A 16,776-nucleotide genomic window follows, 5' to 3' on the forward strand; every position below is an offset into this window, starting at 1 on the left:
GAAGGCTGAGTCAACTTTGAGCAATAAAGGTTGCTCAAGAGATAAAGATTGCTTGAGATAAAGAACAATATACAGTTTGAAACTGTTATTATATATATGTTAGCACAATCAAGACCTGAAATGATACAGGCAGGCATTCGTAATGATTTTTAGGAGAGTATAACATAGTTCCATAGAATAAAAGTATCAACTTGCCATATTATATCAGGGGCAGTGACAGTAAAGTTAAGAAGGCCAGACATCAGCTAGAGGCAGGAAGAAGAAACAGTATAAAATAAAAATGCAGAGGTCTCCAAGCTACTTTTGAGCCATCCATAGTATCCAATCCAACAACACCAATGGAATTCCACCTTGGAATGCATAGTTCTAACAAGGTTGCTTCTTATTTAGTTTCAACCTAGGTGAGGGGTAGGTAGAGCAATAAAGGAGAACCTGGAATCCAGATTGAAAAGTATGAGGACTAAGCAGTCTGCAAACTGATATAGGGCATTTCCCAGTTTTTCCAAAGATTCATAAGCATGCTGGAAAATAAAGGGGGCTGGGATTTGGTACATTTACAAGAACAATACAGCATCCTCCATATAACATTATTTCACCCAGCAAATAATATCTTCTGATAAATAATCCCTTAAATTTACATTTAGCTTTGCCCCATCCCTCTCACTTGGAAATGGTAATCTAAGCACTTGAAGACAAAACAAGAAGCAATGACTGGAAACTAATAAAGGAGAGAACCAACCTAGAACTAAAGAGAAATTTCCCAGCAGTTAGACCAATTAATCAGTGGAACGACTTGCCTCCCTAAGTTGTGGGTGCTCCAACACTGGAGGTTTTTAAGAAGAGACTGGACAACCATTTGTCTGAAATAGTGTAAGGTTTCCTGCTTGAGTAGGAAGTTGGACTAGAAGATTTCCAAGGTCTCTTCCAACTCTGTTAGACTGTTATTCTGACTTGCTATAAGTAACAGAAATATGCTGCTTTTTTCCCAAGTAGTGAAAGCACCCTAATCTTTCATGGACTCAGAAAATGCTGCTTTCATCTTTTGAATTTTGGCTGGATTTCATCTAGTATACCGACATGCTTCTCCTTCTAGAGATTCTTTCAAATATGAAGGTTGACTGAAGGGGCTGTTTTTCCACAAACATTTCCACCATCTGTGATTTTAGGAAGAGGTGGAACATGGCCTCCATCGCATCAGGAAGTCTCTGTACTTGATGCCATGCATCATGGAATTGCTTCGTGCTATCAGTGTTCTGCTGACTCAAGAATATGCAAATGCACTTTAATTGACATGGGGAAGATGCTTCACAAAAGATAAATACAGTACAGATATATTATTTTTGCCAATAGATGGCGATAGAATTCATTGTAAAAGTGTTGATTCTATTATACAAAAAAGTTTGGTAAGAAATAATTCATTCAGGCTCCTGCAAGTAAGATAGTGAAATTGTTCTCTTCAGTTCGGTTTATTTACTTAAACCATAGCTAACTGAAAATGTTCTTCACCCTTTAAAATATTACTGTAGTTGAATATTTTAAGAATGTCTAAAAACAAAATTCTCATAAGAGCTAGCAGAAATGGAGGATGCAGTATATGTGACATAAATAAACTATAGTGTGAAAAGAATTATTTCTAGTAGCTTATGTTAAAAGTAGATAAATATTTTAGGGCCAATGCCATATTTGGAACTTTTTATTGTGTATCATGGGTTTTAATACGACATGGCTGCCATGGGAATATTGCAGACTGGGAAACTGTTCTCTAAGCATTCTTAGCTCACTTCCCTTCATCTCTTTGTGAACAGATGAGAATACTAAGCTAAGCCCCATTTTTATTTGCTAAGAATACCTCTAGACACCTATGGTGCCAGGGGGCACCATATGGTTAGAAATAAAAATCCTGCTAGAAGCCACTACCTTACTTTGCAGCATTCTGGCAACTCAGATTACTTAAAGTGAAGAATTTCAAACCAAACAAAATGTGACAAACAAAAAGGAAAGTGGTAAGGATAAGGAGAGTAAAGAATATAGAGATCCAATTCACACACACTCAAGGCCTTAACAGTTTTCATGACATAAAACCTTATATGTTTTTCTCTTCAGTCATGGACTTTTTCATTAGGATATATAAGATGTGCTGACATGAAACTTTTAATCGTAGCTTATTACAATTAAATATGATTAAATCTCATTATTCTAATGAGATATTTTTAAAATTTGCTTACGTTTTTCTTAGATCCCCTGGACAGATTGGACTTTGTTTCAGCTCCAAATTGTGCATCTACTGTGGACATTGGACTTAGCGCGTACTTTACTTGGTTGAACAGCAATAACAAGTTTTTATTAAACAGAATTTTGAACGATAGTAGAACAGAAGAGAAAGAACTGGAGAAAATTACAAAATATAAAGACCAGTAAATGACTATGGCAAAAAAAGAGAGGCAAAGATAGTATCAATAGTATCGCCTTGGGTGCAATCACAAAACATCTGGAGCACCACTTGAATACCATTGCATTGACAAAATCACCATCAGTCAAATGATTCAAAATGCAGATTGTACAAAGAAGCAGAAGAAACAATAGATCATATACTCAGCTCATGCAAAAAGATCACAAAAACTGATTATAAACTATAACATCACAGTTGCCAAAATGATTCACTGTTACTGATAAAAATGTTTATGTGCCAGTAATGGAGTATAGCAGCTCATATGGTTAGGATCCTGGCTTGATAAGCAACAAGCCTGCGTTTGAGACCTGAGTGCTGCCATGGAGGAGGATGAGCTCCTGTCCTTTACTCCAGCTCCTGCTGGGGACATGAAAGGAGCCTCCAATGGGCATCTCCCGGGCAATGGTGATATCAGCCACAGTAAACACCAGGCCAAGCAACTTTTTCAAAATCAGATTTGGAGTCTGGATCCTGGGCCATGACTATATTGATGAAGTGCTAATTCAGACAATGTGTTTCTTTCTAGTCTAAGTTTAATTCATTATTTAATATTTGAATCAGTGGTGGGTTGCTACTGGTTCACCCTGGATTGGGTGAGCTGGTAGCAGCAGCGGTGGGATGAATGGCTATATAAATTTGATTAATCAATAAATAAAATATCTAAGACAAAATTCTATATGAAATGTGTATTTTTTTAAAAAAACTCATTATCAGAAATTCCTAAAGGACACAATTGTTCTGTATAATTGTTACATAATAGATTTTTTTTTAAATGTAGAATTGCTCAACAATTCTGATTACATGATACATTAGAGTGTGACAGAAACAAATTATTTGATTATAGGAAGCTATCTTCAATCATTGCTTCATGTAATACAGTACTGTATATAAAATCTATGGCTGCCGGGCATTGCTGGCCTACTATTATTATTATCTCAATGGCACCAATTATAGTTAATAGGAGCTGGGAATCACAAACATCTCACTCGAGTCCACATGGTTTGGCAGCAGCTTTATTGGGCTTTTCCCCAGCCTTTCTTGAGATGGTAGCATCTGAACTCAGGATTTTTAATAACAAAATGCTTTAATAATAAAGTGTTGCATGAAGTTACTGTTACTTGTCCATGGAGAGGTTTCCAATGAGGCAATGGAGGAGAGGGATTTTTGTCAGGATTTTATCCTGCCTTGTGAAACTACTGAGGTTAGGCACTAAAGTCATTTCTATATATCCTTTAATTTAGTTCAAAAATGGTGGTGGGTTTTTTGACTTTTGTTTTTTGCCAGCTTGAAAAAGACTTTCAGTTTTGTAATATTACAGTGTGAAATGTGATAGACATGCCACTGAGCAGAAATACATTTTATAAAATATTGTTGTCTTATCTGTGAAAATGAATAAATATCTGACTAGGAAGATCAATTGACTAATGGTGTAAGATGCCACCTGCTCAGTGCTGTAGTAAACTTTTTTTCCCATTTCCCTTCCTCTTCCTTCTTATCTCTCCCCCTTCTCGCCCTCTCTTTCTATTTCAAGTAATATTTGATTGCACAAGAAATGCAATTAATTTGTGTAGTTTTTTCCAAATCTTAAAGAACTAAATTGTAGATTGTTAAGAACTTACAGAAAGGTTGTCAATCACTATATCCAAAGGTCTGCTGCTAAAGCAGAAATTATATAAAAAAATCTATTACCAAGCAAATATTTTATTAAGAATCAGGACCATTTGTGAGGGTGCAGGATAGAAGATTTATTCAAGCCTATACACAAGAATATGGTCAAATAAAGTTTAACACTAAACTGGCATCAGATAAGGGTCAAAGGAATTCAGGAGGGGTTGGACTTGGAGCGCATATAGGAATGCAAGGACTGTTAACTGATGATGCCCTTAACTTAACTGCATTCCCTAGCACCACTACATCAGTGGTGGGTTGCCCCTAGTTTGGACTGGTTCGCAAGAACTGGTAGTAAAACCGGTGGGAGGCCCCACCCACCACCCCGGATGTCATCATCGGCAATCTGAGCATGCTCAGAAGCTTCTGCATATGTACAGAAGCAAGGTGTGCACGTAATCCCGTTGCAAACTGGTAGTAAAGGTAAGTAGAACCCACCCCTGTTCTACATACTTATTAATTACATTTTTTAAAAAAATCCCAAGCATCTTCCATGGGATCAGTTGTATACATTGTTCTCATCTATCTCCACTTGATCTTGCAACAAACTTAATAATACAAGTTAAAGATATGAGGATTAAAATGAGATTTGTTTGTTTGGTTGTTTGTTCGTTCGTTCATTGACTCATTCAGAATGAACATCTAGCATTTCTATTTGCCTACAAGGCTCTAATCTATATTGGATAATTCTAAGCATTATTTTGCCAGCTAGTAAAATTAAGGAGAATATATGATAATTTTACATATCGAGCAGGAGTAGGTTCTGCTTATCTTTACTACCAGTTCACAATGGAATTGCATGGTCCCCCATGCCCACTTGCCTTCCGAGGTCAGTTTCACTTTCATTTCACGGAGGGACAAGGAAGAAAGTGAATGGCGGTGGCGTGGTGGTGCTCCGGGAGGGCAGACAGATGTCTTGAGCTGCTGCAAATGTCCCAGGGCAGTGCAGTGGCGGCATCTCCACCAAGGGCTGCCCACCCATCCACTGGCCGGGCTGGGCTGTACACTGACTTTGGAAGAAAGTGGGCATGGGAGACTGCCAGGAAGGTAGCGCGGAAGGCAGGCAAGCACGGCAAGGCTGTGGGGAAGGGAGTAGGCTGCTAGCTCCCTTCCCTGTAGTCTTGTCATGCTTGCCTGCCTTTCACACTGCCTTCCTGGCGGTCCCCCATGCCCACTTGCCTTCCAAGGTCAGTGTCCAGCCTGGCCTGGCCAGTGGGTGGGTTGGAGGCCCTTGGTGGAAATGCCGCCACTGCACTGCCCTGGGACATGTGCAGCAGCCTGGGACATCCGCTTGCCCTCCTGGAGCACCGCCACGGCAACACTGTTTGCTTTCTTTCTTCTCCTGCCATGAAATGAAAGCAAATAGCAGCGGTGGTGTTCCAGGAGGGCAGGCGGATGTCTGCAGCCAGGCGGGGAGGGAGGGTGGTGGGTTGTTCCAGGAAGGGCCTGGTGTTTTCCTCAGTTGCAAACTCTGAGATTTGAGGTCTACAAATCATGTTAAAGGGAGAGCTATTGATGGTTGCATGGAAGGGAAACGAACTGAGCGTGGGACGGAGAGAGAGTGCAGGGCTGGCCCTGGCCACAGCCAACTGCATCATCCCACCACAGCCCGCCTATGAAGTCTTCGGCTCCATGTGCAGCGCTGATGGAGGTTCAAGGGGTTCAGGTGAGGAGCTAGTGCATACCCCAACCCTGAGGCATTGGCGATGAGCTAAACGGTGCTCATTTCCCCATTGCTCCAGGATTCAAACCCTCTCCCTAAGTAAATGTGACAGGTGACAGGGAGTCCTGTGCAAGTTCTGAGAAAGCCAGCTTTTGGGTTCCCAGGCCGTTTAAAGCCCTTCGTCCTCAGGAGTTTTATAGGAAGCTTAGAATGGGACTGGCCACTGAGGAGGAAAGGGCCCAGGGCTGAGCTTCCCAATCTTTCTTTAGGCAGCCTTGAGCATGCTTAAAAAATGAGCCCTTCTTCCCAGATGCTTCTGTCCACTCTCCCACATCCAGCTATTGCTCCTTCTCAATTTGCCTGGACTTTTCTCTGCGCTCTCTCCATCCCATGCCAGATGGCAGAAGGAAACTCAAAGCATTGGGGGCTTCAGAAGGGCAGAATGTGCTTCAGACAGTGCAGCTCCTGGCTCTAACAATGAGTGACATGAGTGACATCAAGTTGGCCATGCCCACCCGGTCACATGACCACCAAGCCATACCCACAGAACCGGTAGCAAAAAATTTTAGATTTCACCACTGCTCTGCATCGGATGCAGAGATAGAGCCAGGGCTGTCAGACATTTCCCAGCCACCAGAGAGGCAGCTGCCTTTGGAGGCTGATATAAGGAGGAAAAACAGCTGGGCCTGTTTTAGATGCACATACATGCAGAGCAGCTAGGAGAGGTGAGCAACGGAGGACAAGGAGTCGACTTGGGAAGCAAAGCACACGTGGATGCTGAATGGCCCCTCCTTGGTTGGGATATAAATAGAAGGAAAGGGGAGTGGTTGTCATAGGAGACAACAGTTTGTATTTCTGAAGATTTTGCTCATTGTGTGTCCTGCCACAAAGACTGCTTGCCAGAACTTAATTTGCAGCCTTCTGGCTGGGAACTCACAGCCTTGCAATTATCACAAGGAACTGAGAAGATCTGTACTGCAGTTAACTCCTTGAAGGACTGTTGCCTGGACTTTTCGGTGGGTAAATGCAATTAATTCACAAGAGGTAAATAAAGAGGGGTTTTTCATGACAAGGAGTCTGTTTCTTGCTTCTGCTAAGGCTGGGTCAGAACAGTATGATAGTATCACTTAATAGTAGTATTATGTCTTAATGTACCTCATGTAATTTCCAAATAATAAGGCAAGATCCTCTGCTATTAGGAAACAATCAATTGTGCCAGCTCATGACACATTATCTGATAATTCTGGTCTATTGCCCATAATGGAACGGATTATGGGCAATAGTACAAAAAAGTATCAGATCACAGAGACCTTTTGGTAGTTACTTCTTTCATCCATTCAGAAGACTTTTGTAGCTTCGCTAGATCTTAAGTGAAAGAACTGCAGAAACTTAATCAAAGAAATAAATTGATGAAAGTTGTCTTCTTGAGACATATTTATTACTATTTAATCCCAGCATTTTCCCTGTGAGACCAGGAATGTGTCCATTTGGTTATGGAAAGGCAGATTCTTCAACTTTTTGCATATTGAGGCCTACCTTATTGGTGGGAGATAAAAATAGGATTTTTTCCTCATAATTCCTCAGCAAATGACTAGAGTAATGTTATGAATAAGCCGGGGGGGGGGGAGAAGATCTAATTACCTTTTTATTCATAATCAGCCACTGAGATCCAAATAAATTGGCCAGGGATCAGAATGAATTTTTCTTCCAGAGCAATGTAAATGACCGCTCAGGTGTATATGTACTATAGGTAAAGGTTCCCCTCACACATGTGTGCTAGTCGTTCCTGACTCTAGGGGCTGGTGCTCATCTCCGTTTCAAAGCCGAAGAGCCAGCGCTGTCTGAAGATGTCTCTGTGGTCATGTGGCCAGCATGAATTAGCCACTGAGCCACAGCAATATGTGATTATAACAACTTAATAAATACATCCTATAAAATTTTAGTCAGTCCTGGGTACTAATGGTTTGAATGGACAGGATTTGTTCTTTGATTGTAGGTTATAACATCTGACCTTTGCTTCTGAGAGTTCAAAAGGAAGGATAGATAGGGAATTTAAACAAACAGAGGAAAGTTACTGGAAGCACCTACCTGATAACACTGCAGTAAAAGTGCATATGGCTTGGCTGCCCAGATATCCAAAGGCTTACAAAGGTCAAAGGAAAGTGTGCTTGCTAAGACAGCCATTGTGAAAACTGAGATCAATATATTAGTCAAATGGCTTCTTTAGCCCTGGCAGTATCAGCTATTACAATATGTAACGCACAGCCTCTTTCTGAACAATGGGCTATCATAGTTCCATTCATGGATGCACTTGTATTCCTTCATAGAGCTTCAGTGTTCCTCCCCAAAAGCATCTCTTATATGTCATCCCCCACAAGCAAATTCACAGAATATGCGAAATGTTCATTTCACAACATTTGTGAACCAGAGATCGTCTAACAAACTAAATAAGTGGGGTCACTTACAATTCATAAAATCAACCTGCACTTCTCCAAAGAAGAATAAAGGCTTGTGGTGGAAATTTTTAGCAATAGACTTATCTTTGTAAATCAGTATTATTATCTTAATTGACATATAGTATAGTTCACCATGGAGAGAACACTTCAAAATAAAAAGTATGTAATTTATTGGGAGCTACAAGATCACATGAGACTGTGCCAAACATTTCAGCAGAATACAGTAGTATTGTTTTTCAGACTATAGTACCAAAAATTAGGAGAAAGTGAAGAAGTTCCTGAAATTAAGCCAGATATTACTGTCATAAAATCTACAGTTCAAAGTCACTCTGATTTGACTTTCATGGACGGTACACATTGCTGACAGAAAATAGCATTTGTATCAAGTTACACCTTGTATTTAGGACAAAAGAATTGTTGCTTCGAAAGACCAATATACAAAGAGCAACAGTCCTGTGATTCAAGAATAAAATAAAGAATACAATACAAATGAAGACATTTCCTCTGTTCAAATAAAGAAGTCCTTTCGGTAATGTGGGCCAATATGTCATAGTTAACATTTTGTAATTATTCATATATCACATGAGATAAAGATTGTTTTTAACTGACATTGATCATTTCCTCTCAATTAAATATTCCTGGAATATATATAATCTTTGTTTTATTTTGTTTATAGTATCCATAAAAGGCAGTTATATAATGGAAGGGTGAAGGCAACATTTGATATTGTAAATCCTGTGGCAACTGGATTATGTAGCTTCTGGATTGTTTGATATTGTTTCCATCCATGAAAGTGCTTCCATACTTTTCTCGATATTCAGGGGTTCATAGAAAATGATTATGCCATGTTGACGAATTCAACAAATCTCTCTTTTGTCACTGATGAACAACACTCATATTTTGTCCTTAGAAGTGGGGTGTTATTGTTTTTTTGACACTTGGTGATTTTATTTCCTGATAGACAATTTGGAAACAATTTAAATGTTACTTAAGAAACTATGGTATGTTATTAATATATCATTCTTTTTATGTTGTATTTACTAATTTACAAGTCTCTTTGTATTTCTTTCCATTGTTTATACATGCAGATTAAGTTTTAAGTACTTTGTTGAATGTGAATACAATTGGAATAATACATAAAATGAAAATAACATCTTTTTGTGGCAAATAAAATAAATTATTGAAATCTGCAAAACAAATAATTACAGGAAAGCAGTGCACTGAAAAAATATAATTATTTAATATTTTCAATGAGTAATCTGCAACTTTGAATAAAAAGTATTAATTATTAATCAGTGGAAATTGAAAATTTCCTTGGGGGTTCAAGGATTAGATAACACAATGTAGTTCACAAGGGAGAAATAACTTTGCTAGCTAGAAATTACAATAAAATAATTATTCTGATAAGTGAAACAATGAGCTGTAAATAACTAAATTAAAATTAACAAATATTGAATGCACAGATATAGGATGGGAAATACTGTATCTGGTTGAATGATGCTGCCTATGAAAAAAAGATCTTAGAATGGTAACTTATTACAAATTGAATATCAATCTGTAATATAAGGTGTCTATAAAGAAACCTTAAAGAAGATTTCTTTAAGAAAAAAAGGCAGGAGTAATTGTAGCGATTACTAGGCTGGATTATTTTCTGATTCCTGAGAAGTAATAGTTTCAGTTTACTCTTTGTTGGAAAGACTCCATCACAAGTACTGTGACCAGTTCTGACACAAGTATTTAGAAAGAATTCTAAGGTCTAAGAATAGGAAAACTGAGGTTTTTATCTTTCCTTAGGTCTAAAACTATCTGAACAGCTTTGAGCAAGTCTTAACTCAAGGAATGAGCTCTCTCTTAGCCCTTAGCTCTCTCTTAGACTATGGCAAACCACCTCCAAAACTGTGACCAAAAAGACTTAATTGATCAGTCCATGTCATCATCGAAAGACAGGGTTGTTTGACTCAAAGGACCATAACAACAACACAACAGGACAAAGGAGAGCAATGAGGACAATCAAAGGGCTAAAGTTTTGTGAGGACAAATTGAAAGGTTTAGAAATGGTTTGCCTCAAGAAAGGAAAACTAAAAATGGATATTATAGCACTCTTACACTACTTAAAAGTGTGTCACAAGAAAAAGTGCCAGGACCTGTTATACATCATTCCAGAATGCAGGGTACAAAGACTTATTTCTGTTTTCACATGAAAACAGGGATATGATAATGGATTTAATATATAAACAGAGAAATCAGTGTCTTAAAACTAAGAGCAGTTGAATAGTAAAATTATTGAAGGCAATGGTGAGTTCCCATTGAATGTGTTAAGGGAGAAGTTGGACAACCATATCTTGAAGATAATTTTAATTTGTACAGGTCTGTGATTTTAAGATACACATCTTCTTTTCTTCTATCAGATAAAGAAGAAAAATATTTGATAGAGATAGGGTGAGCAGAAAGGAAGGAGAGAACAGAAAAAGAAGTGAAACAAAAGCAGGATGGAAATTTGGCAAGCAGGAGGTGATTTGACAGATAAGGAAGGGAAAGGAAGACAAAGAGAGTCTTTATATTTCTTTCCCTTATATATAAAGGATGAGTAACTACAATGAAGCAGAAGAGAGGAGAAGCTATTTCCATTCTTGTTGCCTCAACAATGTCTCCTCCACAGTGCTACAAGTTTCACCGGCCAGATGAATAAACAGTTTTTTGACAGTCACCCTCATCACTGGCTATCTCGAAACATTGGTAGCAAGAAACAAAGAAGGTCATCGACCCACTCCTTATCTCCAATCCACAGAAGAGGAAAATAACATAAATTGTCAATCCCATCAACAAATTATTTGAGCCTGTGGGTTATTGTCAGTTCATTATGGTTGGGTTTTCGTTACTTGCCCTTATTTGCTTTTTTGTTTGTTATGTTTACATATCTCACTTTTATATTTCTTACTTTTTATAATACTGATATATTAACTGCCCAAAATCACTTCACATGTATGTAAATTGAATAAAACAATATAAGCCCATTCATATCATATCCCTTGTTGTGCACATTTGAGTTCAAGAAAAAAAAAAGCTGAGCAATGTGAGTTGCAAAACTGGCATCCTTTCCTATGAAGAACCTTCATAAGACAGCCAAAGTCCAGGAACCAGTAGGTGGAGTAAAGCAGGAGTCTTAGAATTTCAAGGCCAGTGTGATATAATAATAATAATAATAATAATAATAATAATAATAATAATAATAATAATAATAATAATAATAATAATAATAATAATAATAATAATAATAATTTTATTTCTATACCGCCCTTCTCCCGAAGGACTCAGGGCGGTGTACAGCCTATTTAAAAACACAGACAAAACAACAATATAAAATTTAAAATAATTAAATAAATTGGCTCAGATTTAAAACCCCCAAAAAATTTAAATACCCCAATTTAAAACTATTGTGTTGATAGTCCGGCCTGGCAGAACAACAGGGTCTTCAATGCGCAGCGAAACACCCGGAGGTCGGAGATCTTACAAATTTCCGGGGGCAGTTCGTTCCACAGGGCTGGGGCTCCCACAGAGAAGGCCCTCCCCCTGGGTGTCACCAGCCGAAATAACTTGGCTGATGGCACCCTGAGGAGACCCTCTCTGTGGGAGTGGACTGGTTGGTGGGAGGCTATTGGTGGCAGAAGACGGTCTCAAAGGTACCCGGGTCCTATGCCATGCAGCGCTTTAAAGGTGGTAACCAACACCTTGAATCGCACCCGGAAGACCACTGGGAGCCAGTGCAGCTCGTGCAGGAGGGGTGTCACATGGGCACAACGGGTTGCGCCCATAACCACCCACACGGCCGCATTCTGGACCAGTTGGAGCCTCCGAGTGCTCTTCAAGGGGAGCCCCATGTAGAGAGCATTACAATAGTCCAACCGGGAAGTAACAAGGGCATGAGTGACCGTGTGCATATAGTATTATCAGCCATAATAGGTAGATCAGACCATGAAATCAACTCCATAGAAAGCCTAAAACTGATTTTACTGACATTGTCTATAATAACTATGTTCAGTTATTAGAAAGATTCAAATCAGAGAGGAAAAATTTTGGTTTTACAAATAAGATGCTTTGCATGGCAATGATTTATATGTATTTAGGACCAATAAAATAATTTTAAAAGAGCCAAATTAATGTCGTTTTACTGAGTCAGCATTAAATTGACTCACTCTCCAATAATGTCAACATTATTTTAGCTCAGAGTGCCTTCATTACCTCGTGTTTGGATTATTGCAATGCACTCTACATGGGACTGCTCTTGAAGACTATCTGCAAGTTACAAGGGTCCAGAAAGCAGTGGCACACACAGTTTGGGGCACTCCTTGGCTCACCCAAATACTACTACTGCTGCACAAATTGCACTGGGTTCCAATTACTTTCTGGGTACCAAGTCAAAGTGCTGTGTTATCACCTACATAACACAAAACCAGGTTGCTTAAGGACTGCCTCTCTCTGAGGACATCTGTCTGTTTTACTAGGTTAGGTAGGCTGGGTGTGCTCCAGTCCCTTTCCTTAAATGTTATCACTTAATGGGACCTTGGAGGCATATCTTCTCAGTGACTGCTCCAGCCCTTTGGAATAGCTTCCTGCCTAAGATCCGAGGGATCCCTATCCTTTTAGCCTTCTGGAGGGCTGTGAAGATCTTATTCTTCTTTCAAGCAGTGGGTAAGGATGGGGGTTGAGCTGTGAGGATGTTTGGTCAGGGAAGGGTGCTTTTGTTTTTAACCATATTTTTATAGTGAGCCACCTAAAATTATTGTATGAGGTAAGTGGCCATATAAGACCAGTAGATAAATAAGTATTTTTTTTCTTTGTAATCCCTTTTATAGGGGTGGATCAGGGCAACTAAACATGCGTACCTCACAGCAGATATTTTCTCTTTGCAACTTGATAGAGGAACATCTGTCACTGTCTAGGATTGAACTCTCAACCTTTTGAGTGGGAGGCAAGCATCTTCACCTCTAAGCCACCATGCCATTCTAGGTAAGTAAGTAAGTAAGCAAGCAAGCAAGCAAGCAAGCAAGCAAGCAAGCAAGCAAGCAAACAAACAAACAAACAAACAAACAAACAAACACCCATGTAAAGGTGGGTAAGAATGAGGACAGAAAATTTAAACTTTCCATTTTTCCCAAGTCCTGATTTTCAATTTCCAAAGGTTATTAAACCATTTTTTCCCCAAAATTATTAAATGCCCATTGTGACATCATGATTCAGTCTCCACACTTAAATATCAATGTATGAAAGGAGATGACTCTGTATCATTGCCCTACCTTGCAAAGCTAAGGTGTTGCTCTTTCCCATTTTATTATCTTTCTTGGTATACTTTTTAAGTGAATCACAACAGTTGTTAAATTAGTAACATGGTTATTAAGTGAATCTGGCTTCCCCATTGACTTTGCTTGTCAGGAGGTCGCAAAAGGTGATCACATGACTGGAACCATCATAAATACATGCCAATTGCCAAGTATCTGAATTTTGATCTTGTGACCATGGGGATGTTGCATTAATCATAAGTGTGAAAAATGGTTATAAGGCACTTTTATTAGTGCCATTGTAACTTTGAATGTTCACTAAATGAATGGTTGTAAATTGCGGACTACCTGTAGTGACATTGGAAACACCAGGCAAACATCAGTCAAAGCCTTGAAAAGATCAAAGCAAGGCAAGAAGTAACTCTTTGTTTAAAAAAAGAATTCATTGAGGACAGAATTTAATATTCAATAATGCAGTCTTCCCCAACTATTTGCCTTCCAGATGTGCAGGGGTTGTGGCTCCTATTAAATCTTAGCAGATCATTTAGTTTTTGAATAAATAGCTTTTGAATAAGTAGCACATCTGGAAGGCAAATAGCTTTTTCTTAAATATTAGAAGTAAATTATCCCACTAGATTTTTAGTTTTCCTAAGTTTTCTGTTGTTGGGTTTTCTTTTTCTTCCCATTCTGTTGATAACTCTATTTTGTATGGACATTAAAGTCCTACCCTGGGAAATTTGTATTTCCATAAAGCATTCACTAATAAATAGCAAAAAAAATTAAAAGGCAGAAGTGTAGCCAAATTAAAAATGTAAGACAAAATCCTGATCAATATCTAATAATTCAGATAGAATTTTCCAAGTTTTAATAGTGTTTCCCTGTCACTTCTCTCATCTGATGTATAGCTGTACTGTATGATACACACCCAGTGAACATGAATACAAATGTCTCAATACAAATGTCTCTATTTTCCATGTTTTGATCTTCTTCCCTTCAAATTTATTTAACTAGGCTTTAGTGGTATAGTGTACACATCCTGTATTCATTATAAGCCTTTCTATGAGTGATGTTCTATGGAATTTTTGGAGGAATGAATAAAGGCCTTTAAAATGTTTCAGACTTCCAGACACTCCTACAGACCGCAGGCTATTTGTGTAGCAAATAGGAATACAATATTTAAAGGACATTAAAGAGGAAGGGTGGAGAAATACCTTCCTTCTTCTAGGAAGTTATTAAGCAACTAAGGGCTAGGGAGCCAACTGGCTCTGTTTTCCTGCCCTTTGTTTTTCTGACACATCGCTTTGACTACAAAGTGGACTACAAAGAGCAACCCTGCAAAGTCTGACACAAATAAATGTAGGTCAGAAGCCGGCAGCAAAATGTAGGAATTTCAATTTCAAAAAGCTTTTTGAGATACAGACATTTTGTAAAACATGAAAAGAACAGTAAAACATTTACAGGCACCTGGCTCAGCCTAGACATAAAAGTTAGATTTCTGAACTCTATATATTCAGCGGCACTCTTATTAAAGCTATAATTTCTTTTAGCCATTTCCATCTTTCTTTCCAAATTCAGCTCTGGAAAAGCCAAACTTCCAGGTTCTGGCATGCCTGCACACCTGACAATCAGCTGGCCATCGTGCATGCGCACACTGGTTTTCAGCACTGCTGCTCACATGAAGGACAGCTGATTGTTGTGCGCACATGTGCACCAGAAACCCGGAAGACAAACAGGCAAGGCCGTGCGTGCCGGGCAACATGGCTTTGTGTGCCACTTTGGGCACGCGTGTCATTGGTTCGCCATCACAGACCTATATTATTCATCTCTTCCCCCCTTCCTTCCCACTTGCCTCTTTAATGTTATAAGGAATGCTAACAATAATAACAACATTATTCTTACTGTTAGTTTCAGAAATAAATAATTTTTATTTGCAGATTCCTTAGTGACCACTTTGAAAATTTCTTTTATTTTATTTCAGATTTATTTTGAAGCTTTTCCTTCTTCTGTTGCATACAATATCCTTGTGGAGTAGATTTGGATGAATGATTGATTAGCACAATTCACTCTAATGAGCTTTATTATGAGTGGCAATTCTTATTTAAACCTCCAAGGCCACAACCTTTACTCTTAACTTTGCATTAATTACTATGATCCATGAGATGCCAGTTGGCTTCAGAAACAAAAGAAAGAAAAGCAAATGTTTATGGAGATTCTCAGTCATCCAGGTTACGGTTGTCCCAAATATGTTTTTTTCAAGAGGCAATTCTATTATAGCAATTTATGCTTAGTTACCAATGCTTAATTAATTTTTTTCCATGCATATTATCTTGTCATCAGGGTCACCTGAGCGGTGCAAATTGGTGTGGAGCCTTCTTGGAACTGTTGAAAGGACTATGTTGTATACTGCAGATAGATGATGTCATATCCCTTCCCCTCGGTTGAGAGAGGGCTGTTCAATTTTGAGATAGATGGCCTCTTTAACCCCTCTTTCAAACCAGTGATTCCAAGAAAGCTCCACACCAATTTGCACCATTTAGGTGACCCTGATGACACAGATAAACTTCCAGGTAACCTTAATGACCCGCTAAAAGAAAGCAAGGAATATAAATCCTTCCATTCCCCACCATCCAGTCAGAGCTGAAGAAGCTTCTTGGCTGAGAAGTGAAACAGCTTCAAAGAAAAACCAGAAAGTCCAGTTGCCTCTTGAAAAAAAGCACCTTTGGAAAGAAAAGTAAGGTAATTCATAACTTTTTATTTCTTTTTAGATTGTCCACTAGTCCACTGTTTTTGCAGATGTTTATGGCATGTCTTTACTAACTCTACCCCTTTATAGCTGAGTATCTCAGCTGTTCCCTTCTACCTGGTAGTGACAATAATAACTTTAGAATCGTGATGACGAACCTATGGCACACGTGCCAGAGGTGGCACGCAGTGCCTTCTCTGTGGACAAGTGAGCCATCGCCCCAGTTCAGCTCTGCTGCGCATGTTCCGCTGCCAATTGGTCTTCAGGTCTCTGTTGCCCATGCATGGGGGGGCTTGTATGGGGGCATGTGTGCATGTGCGGGGGGCACAGGGGTGGGGGCAGGGCACTTGCACTAGAGCCACACGCGCATTATATTTTGGGGGCTTGGGTGTGCACTCTTTGGGCACTCAGTCCAGAAAAGGTTAGCCATCCCTGCTTTAGAAAGTAGTATCTATGCTTGTTTCTCATTCCTTCTTCACCTTCTTCATGACTAGACTGAGATGTAGTGATGGGCCCAGAGG

This window comes from Pituophis catenifer, unplaced genomic scaffold (assembly GCF_029215685.1).
Source record: "Pituophis catenifer annectens isolate HBS135680 unplaced genomic scaffold, rPitCat1.0.hap2 SCAF_4, whole genome shotgun sequence".
NCBI lineage: Eukaryota > Metazoa > Chordata > Lepidosauria > Squamata > Colubridae > Pituophis > Pituophis catenifer.